The following is an 18,233-nucleotide window of genomic DNA, read 5'->3' as shown; positions in this document are numbered from 1 at the left end:
TGGGGAGATATACAAATGACAGATGTGAGCCTTGAGTGTTTACTTCTCCTTGGCTCCATAGGTCCCTTGTCCTGTAAAAGAGGAGAAACAAAATGTAGTTCTAAAAATTGCAGGTACTCTGGTGCCTGGTTCAAGTGTGGTACTGCAATGAGCCAATAGAAGGGCTGAGACTGGGAGTATGTCTTTATATAGGGAGTGAAACTACTGCAATAATTTCAATAGCTGTGCAGAGCCAGATGATAGAAAATTCTTTCAAATCTTGTATCTCATATGTATGAAGAAGATTTGATGAAGGTTTCCCAAATTTGACAGTCTTAGTCAGAATTTACCTGACTATCAATCATAATGAGTTTTGGAACTAAAAAAGAAAAGCTTTTGTACACTGTCAATATGGAAAAGCAAAATTTGATCAACCGTGCTAAAAGAATGACTGGATTACTTCGATTTTTTTTCTCTTCAGGTGAAATCGGATAAAGTTGTCATGTGAAGAAGTCCCCAAAGAGCAAGTAGCCATGTACGTAGAAGAAAACACATTACAGAGACGTGTCAGAAAGATAGCTGATACACATACCCCATTCTTTGTCTCTATTAGTAATGTATGTGGTGTTTCTTCATTTTTAAAAAAATGATGTTTAGTTCCTCATACTACATATTATTCTCTATTTTTGTATTCAATTTCACATAATTTTTCACTATCCATTTTTTTTTTTTATTGCTACCAGGGTTATCGCTGGGACTTAATTCCTGTATGATGACTCTAACTTTCCTGGAAATTATTTCTCTTTCTTCCTTCCTTTCATTCATTCATTCATTCATTCATTCATTCATTCATTTTTTTTTTTTTGATAGGACACAGAGGAATTGAGAAGGGAAGGGGAGAGAAAGAGAGATCTATAATATTACTTAACTGCTCATGAAGCTTCTGCTTTGCAGCTGGGGATCAGGAACTTGAACCCGGATCTTTGTGCATAGTAACGTGTACACTCCACCAGGTACACCATTGCTCAACCCCCTTAATTTTATATTTGTAATTCATTGTTCTCAGAGGAGTTTTCAAGTTTTATGAAATTCAGGTCCCATAATATTTGCACAAGTTCCTGACATTCTATTCTCCCCTTCTGGTTGACAATATTCTCTGTCCTTTGGTTCAGGGCTTTAGCTGGAAATTAAAGGAACTATTATAACTGCTTTATGTCCTCAGTGGATTGAGCCAAATAGATTGAATACAAGTTTTAAAATGTCTGATAATTGAACTATCCCTCAGATTTTCAAAGTCTTTCTGATCTTGAGTGAGCTACTAAACATTTTGGATTCTTCATCTGTAAGGTGAAAGTGTCAGACAAAATGCTTCCTATTCATCCCCTATGTTTTCTCCACTGAGAAGTGAACTCAGTAATAACAATGGGTGATAGAGAAACAACTCCAATTTCAACCAAAAGCTATCACTAGTTACTATTATCCATGCTATAAGAGACCCTCAAATAATGTCTTCATCAAAAAGCATCCAACCCCTCAACTTCTCACCTCAGTAAAGTGGAGGCTCACAATTTATACAGCATATGTGCTTCAGCATATGTGCTTCTACAAAATCACAATTTTCTGACTTGAAACTAGATATTCATAATGTATATAGTAGAGGTAACTTTAAGAAAAGAAATCTATCATGAAATCTTATTCTTGTAACAGCTTAAGTTCTTATTCATGCAAATGTAAGAAAATATGCTTTTATAAGAGGATTCTATCAGTCTATTCCATCTATGCAAAGATATTCATACTTCATTTATAATTTCTTAAAATTCACTTATTCAGATTTGTGTTATGTAAGACCACATTAGTAACATGCAAAAGGTGACAAATACAAGAGCTAGCTGTGATCTTAGAATGGGCACAATGGAATAATATGGAGAGATTTGAGTTCAGAACTTGAGTAAATGGATTGAAAAGGGACTCCTTTGTCCCAAAATATCTAGATGATATCAAACTGAGTAAAAATTCTTAGACGGTGTCTCTGGTGTCACAATTCTACTTTGGCTACAGTACCATCTGGTCAGTAATGTGGTCAAGACAATTTCATGCATTCCTACAAATGGGCCTGTTGTTCCTGATGGAGGTGGCCAGTGATGGAGAGGGGCATCTGTTAGAGGTCTAGACCCATCAAATCTATGTGGGAATCCAAGGATTCCCTGATTGAGCCCCAGATGAAAGGGTGGCTTGGTAGTGATCAAAAGGGCCATCATTAAAGTGTGCTGGTCTCTTGCCCTTATCCACCTTTTTTAGTCCTTACTTAGTCTGGTGAGGTTAGACTTAGAGTGGTTGAGGGAAATGAAATAGGAGGTGGTTGAAGAGAGTATCTAGGTCCAAACAAGTCAGTGGAGTAGGTGCAGTGTAATGCTAATGGGCTAATAAGAAAGATTGAAACTAATCTCTCCCCACATCTGCCTAGGTGCATGTTTGACAAACAAACCACCCAAGGGAATATAGACTGTAGAAAAGACATGAGCAAAGGCTGCTGAAGAAACAGTATAATGGTTATGCAGAAGACTTCTGTGCCTGAGACTCTTGAGTTCTCAGGTTCAATCACCAGCATCATCATAAATCAGAGCTGAGCACTGCTCTGGTCTATCAACTATCTATTTATTATCTGTCCATCTATCTCTTTGATTAATAAACAAGATAAAATAGAATAAAATGAAAGACATGGGAGACAATGACTGTAGCTAATCCACACTGGTTATTTACTGTGTAAATACTGTCAGGTTCATGATAAGGATTTAACCCTATACATATCATCTAATCACACAACTCTTTAGAGGAGTACTTGTTTAGTCTCCACTTTCCGAATGAGTTTCAAGAGTATGAGAACACACACAGAAGGTATTGGAGCTTGGGAAGTCCTTCTCCTGATATCTGTGTTTAAAACTCTCCAGGATATTACCTGGGCACAGGAGGATAAAAGCCAAAATAAAGAGACTACGCCCTCATTTTAAAATAAAAATTTGCACAGCAGTGAAAGAAATCAAAATGATCCAAGACCTGTCTCTTTAAGCTCTTTCTTAAAAAAAGAAAATTTAGGGGAGTCGGGCAATAGCACAGCAGGTTAAGCACAGGTGGTGCAAAGAGCAAGGACCAGTGTAAGGATCCTGGTTCTAACCCTAGTTCCCCACCTGCAGGGGAGTCGCTTCACAAGAGGTGAACCAGGTCTGCAGGTGTCTGTCTTTCTCTCCCCCTCTCTGTCTTCCCCTCCTCTTTCCATTTCTCTCTGTCCTATCCAACAACGACGACATCAATAACAACAACAATAATAATTACAACAATAAAAAACAACAAGGGCAACAAAAAAAGAGAATAAATAAATATATAAAAAAAGAAAATTTAGAAGATATTTGATTAAGTACTTTATTATTTTTTTTAAATATCTTTCTACTTCCTTGCTGTACTGATTGAGTCACTACAGCTAATTGTGCACTTTTCCTTAAGGTTTATATATTTCCCCTTAACTTACGAAGCCATGTGCCCTATCCCTTGTGCCCTGGTCTATATCTAGGCTTTGTAATTTTGTTAGCATGTGTGCCACCCGAAACAGAACTAAAGAGTCCTATGAGTTGGGAAAGGTCTCACCTGAGTACTGGAGCTGGAGGGCTGATATCCCAGGCCTGCCATGTCTGGACACAGTCTGAAGTGAAACATGTCGAGGTGGCACTGGTTGCATTGATCTGGTTGAGTTCAGCAGATGCAGTATCGAATGGTGTGGATCAAAAGAAGCATGAAGGAAAACCAGCAAAACCCCAGAGGTTCCAAGACTGGGAGAAATACGGATCTTACTGAGAACGAGGACGGTTCCTTGCTGTTTTAGAGTTTAAGAAAGTAATAGATAATTTTTATTACAACAAAGTTATTTGGGAACTTGGTTTACTTTGAAAATCCCCAGAGCAGATACTGCTCTTGCTACTTTTGCTAAGAGTCCGACAGCCTGAATATTTGCTTGCTCTGGAAATAGTTTATAAAAACTTCTTGTAAGACTTTATCCTGAAACATTCTTTCCTACAGAATGCATGATCTAAAGATCACAAGTCTAGTGAAAAACATCAAGAAAGATTATTTGTGACTCAGGCACAACTGCCTGTATCACCCCCTTGTGTGCTTTGTGAGGAGTGAACACTTGTCCACAATGGTTTGGTGGAAAGAAGACTGGCCATCTGAGACATGGAAAAGGATTACTGAGAGCTCAGGTACCTTTTTTTTTTTTTTTTTTTTTTTTTTTTTTTTTTTGGTACCACTAATCTTCCCTGCACAATTTTTAGAGAACTTTCTTCCTAGCCAACAGACTTGACCATGCTGTTAACCATTCTCCTCCCTTCCTCAGGTCCCTATTTTCTAACCATCTAAATATTCTTATGCAGCCCTCAGACTTATCTGGTCACCCGGAATAGATCTCTCTCTCTCTCTCTCTTTCTCTCTCTCTCTCTCTCTCTCCCCCCCTCTCTCTATCTCTTTCTCAGACTCTCTTTCTCTCTTTGCTTTCAGGGTTATCACTGGGGCTTAGTAACAGCACTATTAATCTACAGCTCCTGGTGGCCATTTTGTTTTTCTATTTTATTCTATAGAACAGAGGGAAATTCACACACACACACACACAGAGAGAGAGAGAGAGAGATACAGAGAGACAGAGAGACCTGCAGACCTGCTTCACTGCTCTTGAAGTGTCCCCGCTGTAGGTGGGGAGCTCGGACTGAGAACTTACACATAGTACTGTGTGTGTTTAACCTTGTGCACCACCCCCAATCCTTCCCCTCCCCTTTTTTTATGTTTTGGATACCACTCTCTATCACACTTCAGTTTTTACTTCTTTGCCCCCCTTCTTTGTCACTTCTCCTTCTCCTGTCCAGGAGCATTCTGGAAGATATGTTGATCTATTGATCTGAACAACACATGATAGCTTTTTTTCTCTTCAGAAAGGAGGGCCATGATAAATTCAGTCATCTTAAGCTAGTGCTTAGAATTAAGAGAAGTTGGGAAACACTGATCTAGGGTGATGCAGCATTGTTTTTAATTGCAGAACAGTATTCTATTTAATATATAGCACAAACTTCACTATCCAGTTGTCTGTTGGTGGACATGCAAGCTGCTTCCATACTTGGGATGTTGTGAATAATACAGCTATAAACACAGGGGAGCATATGTCCCGTCAAATGAGTATTCCCGTGTCTTCTGAATATATGCCTAGGAGTGGTTTATTTTACTTCTTCTCCTTCTCCTCCTCCTCCTTCTTCTTCTTTTTCTTTTCTTTTTTTTTTTTTTTTTTTGTTGCTATCTGGGCTTCACTATGGTTTCCTGTCTACATGATTCCATTACTTCCAGCATACTCTTTCTTCCTTTTTTTCAGACACAGAGGGAGAAACAGTGTGTGTAGAAATACAATTAATTTTTGGATATTGACCTCATATTTTGAAATCACCTTGAATTCATTTACTGTCTAGTATCTCTTTCATGGTCTCCTTAGGGTTTTCAACATGAAAGAGCATGTCTTTTGTGAAAAGAGACAATTTCACCTCCACTTTGTAATCTAGATGCCCTTTTCTTACCCTACTGCTTGACTAAAACTTCCTGTACAAAGTTGTATATAAACGGTAAGAGGAAACATCCTTGGGATCCGGGCAGTGGCGCAGTGGGTTAAGCACACATGGTGTGAAGTGCAAGAACCGGCATGAGTATCCTGGTTCCAGCCCCTGGCTCCCCACCTACAGGGGAGTCGCTTCACAGGCAGTGAAGCAGGTCTGCAGGTGTCTATCTTTCTCTCCCCTCTCTGTCTTCCTCTCCTGTCTCGATTTCTCTCTGCCCAATCTAACAACAATAGCAATAACAAAAACAATAATAACAACAATGACAATAAACAACAAGGGCAAGAAAAGGGAAAAAGAGAGAGAGAGAGAAAGAAGACATCCTTATCTTGTGTAGGATGTTTTTGGAATGCATAACCTTTCCTTTCGTCATTTAGTGTGATGTTAACTATAGTTTTTTATAGTTCCTTTATCAACCTGAAGACGTTCCCATCTATTCAGTTTGGTGATTGTTCTTTATCATGTAATGGTGCTGCATTTTGTCAGTTTTCAATTAATATTTTGCAGCCATATGGTATATTTGTTATAACTGGTGATGTAGTATTTCTATATGATTATTTACTAACATTCATAGTTTATCTTAGAGTTCTTCCTTTATATACTGAGTTAGTATGGATGTTGACAATTGCATAAGTTCTTACTTCTAAATTTCATGACTCGGTGTGTTGGATAGTGGCACACCTGGTTAAGCACATGTAGTATGAAGCACAAGGACCTACATGAGGATCCTGGTTTGAGCCCTGGGCTCCCCACCTGCAGGGGGGATGCTTCACAAGCAGTGAAGCTGGCCTGCAGGTGTCTATCTTTCTCTCTCCCTTTCTATCTTCCCTCCCCTCTCAATTTCTCTCTGCCCTGTCCAATAAAATTTAAAAAATGGCCACCAGGAGTGGGGGATTTATAGGCACTGAGCCCCAGTGATAACCCTAGAGGAAAATAAATAAATAAATTTCATAATGTATTATCATCTTAAAGTACTTACTATCCTAGGGATCTGTGTACATATTATCAGACAGTTTTATTTTTTAAGGGTTATACTTTTGGGGTGGGGAGATAGCATAATGATTATACAAAAGATTCTCATGCATGATGCTTTAAAGTCCCAGGTTCAATCCCCTGTACCACCATAAACCAGGACTGAACAGTGCCCTGGATATATATATATATATATACTAGATAGAGAGAATAATTATAACTTTACTTATAATTAAACAATTACTTTTACTAGTGCTCTTTATTTTCTAGTGTGGATTCTAATTGCTGTCTAGGGAGATTTGCTTTTAATCTAGAGAACCTCATTTTGTACTTCATGTAAGACAAGTTTACTAATAAAAATTTCTCTTAGCTTTTGTTTATCTGGAATTGTTTTTAATTTGTCTTCATATTTGAAAAGTAGTTTTGTTGGATAATTCAGTTGAAAGAGTGAAAAACTGATGAGTCAACCATAAGATGCAGAAGATTCTCTTATGCAGACAACAGCTTCCACAATCACTTGGATATCAATAAATAAATTATAAAGTTACTCAATTTATAGTCCTCTCCTACTTTCCAATACTTCAAAACTGTATGTATGGCACATACTATAGAGGTAGGAAAGACCACCTTTAATAGTTTATTTATTTATTTTTATTGTATTAGTGATTTAATAATAATCCACAAGATTATGGTATAAGAGTGGTACAATTCCATACAGCTCCCACCACCAGAGTTCTGCATCCCATCCCTCCATTGGAAGGGTCCCTATTCTCTATCCTTCTGGGAGCATGGGTCCAGGATCATTATGGGGTGCAGAAGGTGGGAGGTCTGGCTTCTGTAATTGCTTCTCCACTGGCCATGGGCATTGGCAGGTTGATCCATACTCCCAGCCTGTTTCTGTCTTTCTCTAGAGGGGCAGGGCTCTGGAAAGGTGAGGTTCCAGGACACATTGGTGAGGTCATTTGTCCAGGGAGGTGAGGTTGGTGTCATGGTAGCATCTGCAACTTGGTGGCTGAAAAGCATTAAGATATAAAGCAGAACAAATTGTTTAATTATTAGGAACCTAAATGTAAGAATATAGCAGATGAGATTTGGGTTCTCTATTTTGGGAAATAGTAAGGAAGTCTATTTCAGGTATATTCTTTAAAAAAAATTTTATATTTATTTATTTTCCCTTTTTGTTGCCTTTGTTGTTTTTAATTGTTGTTGTAGTTATTATTGTTGTTGTTGATGTCGTTGTTAGATAGGACAGAGAGAAATGGAGAGGGGAGGGGAAGACAGAGAGGAGGGGAGAAAAACAGACACCTGCAAACCTGCTTCACCACCTGTGAAGCTACTCCCCTACAGGTGGGGAGCCAGGAGCTCCAACCGGGATCCTTATGCCAGTTCTTGGGCTTTGTGTCATGTGCGCTTAATCCGCTGCGCTACCGCCTGACTCCCTTTTTTAGGTATATTCTAAGGGGCCCATAACTTTACTGATTTTTGCCTGAGCACCACAAATAACATGCAGGTGGGCTGAAAGTATTGTCTGGGAAGATAGTGTCAGAGTTGGGAATAAGACTAGAAAGCTGGATCAGGGCAGAGAGTATTTATTTATTTATTTATGTATTTATTTATTTATTTTTACCAGAACACTGTTCAGTTCTGGTTTGTGGTGGTGTGGGAGATTGAGCCTGGGAGCCTGGGACCCTGGGGCCTCAGGCATGATTCTCTTTGCATAACGATTGTGCTATCTTCTAAATTGAGGGAGATTTTCTGAAAATAAAACATGACCAAAATTTAAAATATGCCTTTGCTTATTTCAAAAGACCACAGATGTATCACCTTCTACTTGAAAACAACAAAACAACAAAAACCTAGTTCCCTGGAGTGTTTTGGCCTTTGTAGGGCATTTGCTAAAGACCCAAGAGTGCTGCAACAACCATGCTGTGCAAATCTGCTATGATTGCTGAAAGAAAGAAATGGGAAAACAGCACAATATTGAAGCTTCCTGAGTCTGACAAATTCAAAGTAACAAACTAGCCTAGTGAACTATTTTGCCTACCTAACATCTGGTCACTGTAAAAGTCATTATTATTTCTTTGCATGTGTCATGTATTTTTTTAAAGTTCCTGTTTTTGACAATGTGCTATAGTAATGCTGAATGTTAGTCTCCTTAGAAATTACTATTTTTATTTTCTTGTTTACATGTTTAGTGACTTGCTAGATCGTTTTAGTGAAGTTTACTTCCCCGCATTGTCTCAGCTCCCAAAACCCTATAGTGTGAATATGTCTGATTTGCTTCACAGTGGCACAGTGTACACAGCCCCTTTGGAGTGACTGGTTTTGACTGGGCTTTGACTTTTTCTTACCCTGACCATACCCAGCTGTTTCAGTGAATTAATCTCAGATTGATTGCTGTTGTTTTCTTTTTTCTTTTCTTCTCTTTCTTTCTTTCTTTTATTTTTTTTTTCCTCCAGGGTTATTGTTGGGGCTAGATGCCTGCACCATGAATCTACTGCTCCTGGAGCCTATTTTTTTTTTTTTTTATTTTTAAATTTTTTATTTAAGAAAGGATTAGTGAACAAAAGCATAAGGTAGGAGGGGTACAACTCCACACAATTCCCACCACCCAATCCCCATAACCCACCCCCTCCCCTGATAGCTTTCCCATTCTCTATCCCTCTGGGAGCATGGACCCAGGGTCGTTGAGGGTTGCAGAAGGTAGAAGGTCTGGCTTCTGTAATTGCTTCCCCGCTGAACATGGGCGTTGACTGGTCGGTCCATACTCCCAGTCTGCCTCTCTCTTTCCCTAGTAAGGTGTGTCTCTGGGGAAGCTGAGCTTCCTGGAGCCTATTTTTCCCTTTTGTTGCCCATGCTGTTTTTTTTTTTTTATCGTTGTTGTGGTTATTATTATTGTTGTTATTGCTGTCATTGTTGTTGGACAAGACAGAAAGTAATCAAGAGAGGACAGGAAGACAGAGGAGGGAGAAAAAGACAGACACCTTCAGACCTGCTTTACCACTTGTGAAGTGACCCCCCTGCAGGTGGGGAGCTGGGGGCTCGAACCAGGATCCTTGCACCAGTGTTTAGGCTTTGTGCCATGTGTGCTTCCTGCTGTGCTACTGCCTGCCCCGCCCCTGTTGTTTTCTATAATGCCCCAAACTATAAATTGCTATACAGATTAATGCAGTCAAGCTCAGGTCCTTTGATGGAAGCTATCTGCAATTTGTTTTTATCCCAGAAAGGTAAGCTATCTCTCCCATTTCTCTACAGCAAACTATCTGTCCTGCTGTTTATACTGTATCTCCAATGACTCCATCAATCTTCTCTCAATTATCTTTCAACCTAGCTTCCACTGTTTTGAGAATAGTCTTGGGCTTTAATTTCTTCACACCCTATTGCAAATAGTCATTTGGGGGGTGGTGGTGGATATAGAACACTTAGTTCTATCACCCATTTTTTTTCCCTCTGGGTAAAAATCTGTGAACACCACAGTTGCACTGGAGGAAAGGACAACCATATATTCCATACTGTGTGATACTTCTGCTTTAGAAGTTGAGAGCTTGGTGAATGGAGAGGACAGAAATTCTAGGTTTCTTCATCCTCATTCCCTTGACATGGAACCCAGGTAGGCATGTCAAGGCAAGCATAATGAAGAGCTCAGTGTTCTCAGCCAAGCTTTGTCAAAGTTAGAACCTCTGTCCCATGAGTGGCTGAACATAAGAAAGGGATCACTTGGCTTTACTTACCTGGTAATTGGCTTTAACAACAGCCAGCAGGGGGAAAATAAGAAATGCTAATTATGTGACCCTTCTAGGAAAATAGTTCTCTCTGTGACACAAGGGTAAAAGGTCCTGCATTTTTTTTTTTTTTACTTTTTTAAAAAATTGATTTAATAATGATCAACAAGACTTAGAGAGGTGAGGTTCCAGGACACATTGGTGAGGTCTTTTGCCCAGGGATGTCATGTTCACATCATGGTAGTGTCTACAACTTGGTGGATGAAAAGCATTATGATATAAAGCAGAACAAATTGTTGAATAATCAGGAATCTAAAGGGAAGAATAAGCAGATGAGATTTGGGGTTTTCATGTTCTAAGAATCTAGGAAATATATTTTAGGTACATTCTAAGGGGCCCATGGTTTACTAATTTTTGCCTGAGCCCGACAGCCAACATTCAGGTGGGCTAAAGGTATTGTCTGGGGAGACGATGTCAGAGTTGGAAATAGGACTAGAAAACTGGATAAGGGAAGAGAATAAATCCCAAATATGGGAAAAGTATATAAATACCATTAACTGTAGGCCCCACTGATCTGAGCTGGGGCCCATAGTCAGCACAGGAGCCTGAGTAACCTCTGCATCCCTCTAGGTCTGAGCTTGCACTCCATGGTTACAACTAGGAATGTTCTAGGCTACACCAAATTCAGGAGTAGTCGTCCTAGAGTGGCAGAGTATGTTGACCCAGCATCAGTTCAAAGAGTGAGGCAGTCCCTACCATTGCTGTTTCACCTTGAGGGCAAGATCTTGTAGAGGCCCACAAAAGGGTCAGTGATACTTTTCCTGATGGAGATGAACAGTGGTGGTGGAGATGGATCCACTAGAGTCCCAGGCCCATCATATCTGTTTGGGAATCCCAGGCTTCCCTGACTGAGGCCTTACATATATTGAAGAAGATATATTTATCTGCTTGATAGGTTGGTGGTGGGGGGGGATAGAAAAATCTAGAACATTACTTTTGTACATGTGATGCCTGGTATCAGACTCCAGACCCTATATTTGAGAGTCCAGTGTCTTACCCACTGCACCACTTCCTAGGCTTCACCCTCCATTCTTACAGCAATGATCTGGAGTGGTGTCTCCATCACTGAACTGAGAGATGGGAAGAAGCATATGGTCTTTGGTTTACACGTCGTCAACTCTTCTAGTTTTTATTTTAATGTTTTTATTTATTTTATTGTTGGATAGAGACAGAGAGAAATTGAAAGGAGAGGGTGAGAGAGGGAGAGGGAGAAAGACAGAGAAAGAACTGTAGTCCTGCTTCACCACTTGTGAAGCTTTTCCCCTGCAGGCAGGTACCAGGGGCTTGAACCTGGGTCCTTGCACACAGTAACATGTGCACTTAATCCAGTATGCCACTGCCTGGTCCCCAACTCCTATAGTTTTTATTGAGTTTTAAAAGTAGGCTTTTGTGAACAGATTTTTTTTTTCTTCTGGCATGTGAAAATTTATCACTCTTTTGCTTTCAGTATCAAAACTTAGGATCTTGGTCTTTCCTTCTCGCCTTTGCAGAAAGCCAAGAGAGTGACACCGGCTAGTTTGACAACATTGGATTAGAAAGCAGGAATGTGACCAATAGTGTGACCTTTGTGACTAAATTCAACAACCAGAAATTCATCATTTGCCTCAATAAAATTCAAGCAACCATTACTGGGTACAAAGGCCATGATTTCTTAAGTTATTTTTGCCAGTCTTGATCAGCTGGACTTAACACACTTCCTGACAGCACAATATCCTTTGCATGGCAAGTACCTCTGAAAGGGTTGGCGCTGCCAAGATGGATTTTCTTGTACTGTTTATTATATTACTTCTGATTTCACTGGTGAATATAGAGCATCCTGGCACTGTGAAGACAGTAACACTTGCCCGTGGTGCTGATGCTACAGGCTTGAGCAAAACAATCAGATATTTTCTTTTCTTTCATTTAAAATTATATTTATTTATTTTGGGTAGAGACAGGGAAAAACTGAGAGTAAAGAGGGAGATATACAGGGAGGGAAGAAAGAGATACATGAAGCACTACTCCACTGCTCATGAAACTTCCTCCCAGCAGGTGTGTACCAGGGACTTGAAATCAGGTCCTTTGCACATGTACACTCTGTATGTAGGTGGATCACCACCTCTCGCCCCCCACCAAAGAGATAGTTTCAAATACGTTGTATAACACAGGACAATTCTCAGAGTATTATGCATGTGTGATTGATTTATTGATTTATGTCATCAGGGTTATTGCTGGGATTAAGTGCCTGCTTGATGACTCCTCCATTTCTTATGGCCATTTTTTTTTTCTGTCTTTCTGATAGAGGATGAGAGGCAGAGAGAAACAGAAAGGGAAAGAGAGAAAGAGACAGAGAAAGAGAGAGAGAGATTAAGAGAGAAAAAGGGGGTGGATTACAACACTATTCCTCTACTCATGAAGCTTCCTCCTTACAACTGAGGATGGGAGGCTTGAACCCAGGTCCTCGTATAAAATGACATTCATGCTCTACCCGGTGAGCCACCACGCAGTCCTCCAGAGACTTTAAATCATTGTTTTAAAAATAATTCTCACCACTTTTAGGAGAAGTGGTTCTGCCAACAAAATGGGGCTCTTCAATTCTGTGATAGTGATTCTTCATAAGGCATAATACCAGGGTGTCATTTTAGAATCCCTGCCCAGCAAGATGGAGACTAGCTGGCGTATAACTCTGGGAGAGGATGTGGAACATTTCCAACATGGATGTGTGACATGGCAAAAAGACTGAAAATTACCGGGTTCTTTCTGCAACTAGGAAAGTACTTGTAGAAAGAAACAAATCTGTTTATCAACTTATTGACCCCAAGTAGATGAAAAAGATCTTTTTAAAGTTAATTTAAAATAATATTAAAAACCTAGACCACAGCTTCAATAGAAAGACTGCCTAGATGTGCTCATTTTCCTTACTTATACTTTGCTTCTGAAAGCTACTTAACCTTTCTGCACTTTTCTGAAATGGGAATCACAAGAGTTTTCATTTGACTAAATATCAGTCATCGGGAAAATTATACACATAGTAGGCTTTTAAGTTTTGATACATGGATAAGTGGAATCATCTAATGACAAACATAGAATATTGGTTTTCAAAGAAAGAATTAGTAATGCATTCAATTATGATCAGTGTAGTTAAGTGTTTGTGGGGTGATTCAGAAAGCACTCAGGCATTTTACAGGAACCCGGCATCAGTCTTCTGAGAGGAAGAGGTGAGGGAGATGGATTGAATCCAGTCTGGCTCAATGACTTCTTCTGGAAGTTAATTTTGTAATGAACCCTTAAATCTGCTTAGCTTAGTTATACTTTTTGTTATTTATTTATTGCCTCTATTTTTTTCCCTTTTGTTGCCTCTGTTGTTTACTGTTGTTATTAGTATTAGTATTACTGTTACTGCTGTCATTGTTGTTTGATAGGATAGAGAGAAATGGAGAGAGGAGAGGAAGACAGAGAGGGGGAGAGAAAGATAGACACCTGCAGATAGATGGATGCCTTGTATATGGAATTTGATTGTGTTACAAACACAACAGGTGCCACAAAATTTCTTGAGGGATTAGATTAGGCGAATCAAAAGGTCCCTTTACTTAAGACAATGTGGTATGTTGGATAAACACCATCAATACATCTTCCTTTAAATCCTCACTCACTGTACTGTATAAAGCTTCCTCACAGACTTGCTTTGGCAAAATAATGCTTATTCTTACTCCTATGGTTATTATAAATTTATCATTTCCAGCTGCTCTTCATTTTCACTTCTTCTCTTTATACTTGACAAATTGTGTAGCTTGGGGGTGGAGCAGGGATAACTTTAGTAGGGAAGCAAGTGCCAAAAATATAAGAGGAAAGAATCACTTTTCTTTGTTTGAAACTTACCATCTCAGAGGATTTCTTTTCTTATTCTTCTTCTTTTTTTTCCCTGTTAAATTACATCTCCTAATTAGGTCATGCCATTGGAGGTGACCTACATTTCAGAAGCCAACAAGCAACAACAGAGAGATGGGGAAATGGGTGGGAGAGAGAAAAAGAATGGTTTCAAATGCAGCTTGTTTCTCAAGTAATTTGTTTATAAGAGTAGTTTCCACAAACTTGGTCTTTGTGTATATATATATATATATATATATATATATTTATTTATTTATTTACTTTTGCTGGCATGGGTTTTTGCCACTCTAGGTTGAACACACACACACACACTATGATGCCTTCCTGACTTCTCTGGGCAGATGACCTCTCCCTCTCCAATATGTCCTAGAACCTTACATTTCCAGAGCCCTGCCCCACTAGGGAAAGACAGAAACAGGTTGGAGGTATGGATCTACCTGCCAATACCCATGTCCAGCGGAGAAGCAACTATAGAAGACAAACCTCCCACCTTCTGCACCCCAAAAAAGAATCTTGGTCCATACTTCCAGAGGAGTAAGTGATAGAGGGAGCAAATCAGAGGTCTCTGTACCACCATTCCAGCAGGACCTGAAAAGCATTTGTCACCAGGAATCTTGTTTTCATACCACCAATGAAAGGAGAGTGAATCTGGAAAACACCAGAGGAAACCAGGCACTGTTTCTTTTGTCTGAGAAAGAAGATGAAAAAAGGAAAGACACCCAAAGGTATTAACACATGTAAGGGTGACTTAGAAAGGAAGTGAAGGCAGGGCTGATGAAAAAATGAAGGGAAAATATACAGAGATATAGATAGATAGTTAGAGAACCAGCCCATATCATGACCTTGGGAGAACTACTATAGTTTCCAATGGAGGAGATGGGGATACAGAATTCTAGTGGTGAGAACCATATGGAATTACACCCCTGTTACCTACAGTTTTGTAAATCAATATTAAATCACTAGTAAATAATTTTTAAAAAGATCTGGAGGAAGAAAATAAAATCCAGTGGAGGGGATGGAGACACAGAACTCTGGTGGTGGGAGCCATATGGATTGACACCCTATTATCTTACAATTCTGTAAATCAGTATTACAATATTACATCACTGGTAAATAATTTTAAAAAGAGATCTGGAGGAGAAAATAAAACCCTAGGTGGATGAGTTGTGATGACAAAATAAGGGAGAAGAAAAGGAAAAGAGAAAGGTGAGGGACCACAAGTTGTATTTAGTAGAATCATACACAAGTAGGTCAATCTGATTAAAGAAGAGTTTCTTCCTTTCTCCTACTCCACTCTCTATTTCCTTTTCTCTTTTTTCTTTATTAGAAGACTGTGACTATATTTATTTTTTATTCTGTCGAAGGACAACTTACTGAAATCAAGATGCACAAAATTCAATAAAGTTTAGTTTAATGCATATATATATATATATATATATATATATGCAAATACACACAAACCCATGTGAATACCACCTGGCTTAAACTGAAGGACAAGGTCAGCATTTCAGAATATGCTCATTCTGCCTCTACCCCAGTAATACTTTTTCCCCCCACGGAAGTAGCAATTATTATGCCTATTACTATTGAGTAATCTGTCTTGATGTTTCATATAAATGGAATAGTATTATATACATTTTCTTATGTAGAGTTCACTTTATGTTTATAATTTCATGTGATATTTATTTATGTCATATGTAACAGTAGTTCACTATATTGCTGTACAGTAACATAGTACATGAATATATTACATTTTACTTATACTTTCTACTATTAGTGAGTGTTCTTAGGCCTATATAATGTATGTCGTAACTCAATAAAAAGAACTGTTCCTGGCACATTGGATAGAAAAATGAACAAATTGCAGGTGTCTTGAAATGGCAAAGAAGGGTTTCTAAAACGTTAGACATTGAGTGTGTAAGAATTCTGTAGGGCAACTTGCTAACAATTCATAATCCTGAGAGTTAAACAAAGCTATTCTAATAAACTGTGATCTTCTACACTTCTAGTAGCCTGTCCTGGGGATTTTCTTGGAAGTGATCTGTGATCTTTGAGCCACCCTTTGGAAAAAGGATTTTAAGTTTAGGAGACAGAATTGAACTGTCAGGTTAGTTTTCTCACCAATATGTCTTAATGATGACTTGAAGTAGGATGCTGGCCATGGGAAGGAAAAAGAGGGGACAGTTATGAGAGAGAAGGACGACTTAGTAGGTATTGTCGGCAAACTGCCAGTGGAGAATGAGGAACACATGAATCTAAAATGACTCTGAGGTGTCACTAGGTTGACTGAAAAGAAGTTGAAATCATTTTCAGAAGTAAGAAAGTCATGCTAAGAAATTTATTTTATGAGTCTGTGGTGGACTCTTTGAGAAAGCAAATTAGACCATAACAATATCAGGATGGTACTTGAAGAAGCTATTCTGAGTGGCATATAAATATCCAATCACCCTGCTGCCATCTTGTTGAGTTTAATGGTAGTCAAAGTTCTAGAACTATAAGTCAAGAGATATTAGATACAATGCATGAGAAAGAGAAATCTGGTCTTTCTGTTGTTAACCAACACACCCAGAAAAGAGGCACCTTATAACTTCGCTTCCAAATTCCCAGGTAGACTCAAGATCTTTTCTGATACTAGAGATCATGCTGACTACACTATATCCTCATTAATCTTCATCAATAGATTGTTAGAAACTTTTGATATTAAACAAATATGTATAATGGAAACATGTTCTTGAATAATACCATCTGGTTTAACATTTACTGGAATTTTTTTTTCTCATTGACACTGACCAAAATGATGTTATTGGAAGACCAGCTAGATCTGCCAGATTGACAATTCAAAGATTTTTTTAAAAAATCTTGTTCAAGCTTACATGCAGTCCGTTGCTCTCCTCTCTGGTTTCAAATTGAGCTCTGCTGTGTGCTCTTTCAATCACTGGCCTGTAAGTCCTATCTGTAAGTCCTCATTCTTTAATCCAAGCCACTGCTTTGCAGAGAGAAAGTCACACCACCATCTTAGCTCTGCCTCAGTCTAAGCACTTAAGACTTCAAATTGGCAATCAGATTGAATTTTAACAGTGAGCTCAAACTGTTAATGACAATTGTTAATGACAGTTGTTAATAGCAATTGTTAATTGTTAGTTGAAATAATGACTGGTTATTTAAAATATTAAATCTCCTAAAAGCTTAGACCAGGGAGAATAGAAGCAATTGGTGGTGCCCCTTTATAAGATAAAAATATATGTAGGAATTGTACCCCTCTTATTCTATGGTCTTGTCAATACTTGCATTTTATGAAAAAAAAACATGAACACACTAACTCAAAAAATTCATCTAGGTTAATACAGGAATGAGAGAAAAATGAAGTCAACCATTGCACTGCAAGAAGTCCTGTGTGTTGTTGAACTTGTAAATACTCAAGAAAAGATGTGAAGTAAATTTAATTTCTTCACAAAAACAATCTTGTTCAAATGTAAAGAAAGCACTTTTTAATGACTTTGTTTTCAGTTAGTTCATACTCCCACCATTTGTGTATATCATATATACTCCTGTACAGGGTTGAAAGCTCTTTTCACCTGGAAGGTTTTTTTGGTTTTTTTTTTTTTTTTTTTTTCCTCTAAGGTTATCACTAGGGCTCAGTGCTAGCACCACAAATCCTGTTGCTCCTGGCGGTTATTTTTTTTCCCCTTGTTTTATTGGACAGGACAGAGAAATTGAGAGAGGAGGGAGAGATAGAGAAGGAGAAAGAGAGACACTTGTAGGCCCTCTTCACTTCTTTTTTTTTTTATAGATTTTTTTCAATTTATTTATTTATTTATTTATTTAATCATTTTTCCCTTTTGCTGCCCTTGTTGTATGTTTATTGTTGTAGTTATTATTGTTGTTATTGATGTCATCATTGTTAGGACAGAGAGAAATAGAGAGAGGAGGGGAAGACAGAGCCGGGGAGAGAAAGATAGACACCTGCAGACCTGCTTCACCGCTTGTGAAGTGA

At 38.6% G+C, this 18,233-nt stretch overlaps 1 pseudogene; it reads right to left on the bottom strand.

The window, feature by feature from the left end:
- Positions 1 to 11,828: 11,828 nt before the first annotated feature.
- Positions 11,829 to 12,274, bottom strand: LOC132536360 (small ribosomal subunit protein uS12-like; annotated as a pseudogene).
- Between the last annotated feature and the right edge of the window lie 5,959 nt (positions 12,275 to 18,233).

The sequence above is a fragment of the Erinaceus europaeus genome, unplaced genomic scaffold (assembly GCF_950295315.1).
Source record: "Erinaceus europaeus unplaced genomic scaffold, mEriEur2.1 scaffold_614, whole genome shotgun sequence".
Classification (NCBI taxonomy): Eukaryota; Metazoa; Chordata; class Mammalia; order Eulipotyphla; family Erinaceidae; genus Erinaceus; species Erinaceus europaeus.
This window is presented reverse-complemented; position numbering and strand designations above follow the sequence as displayed.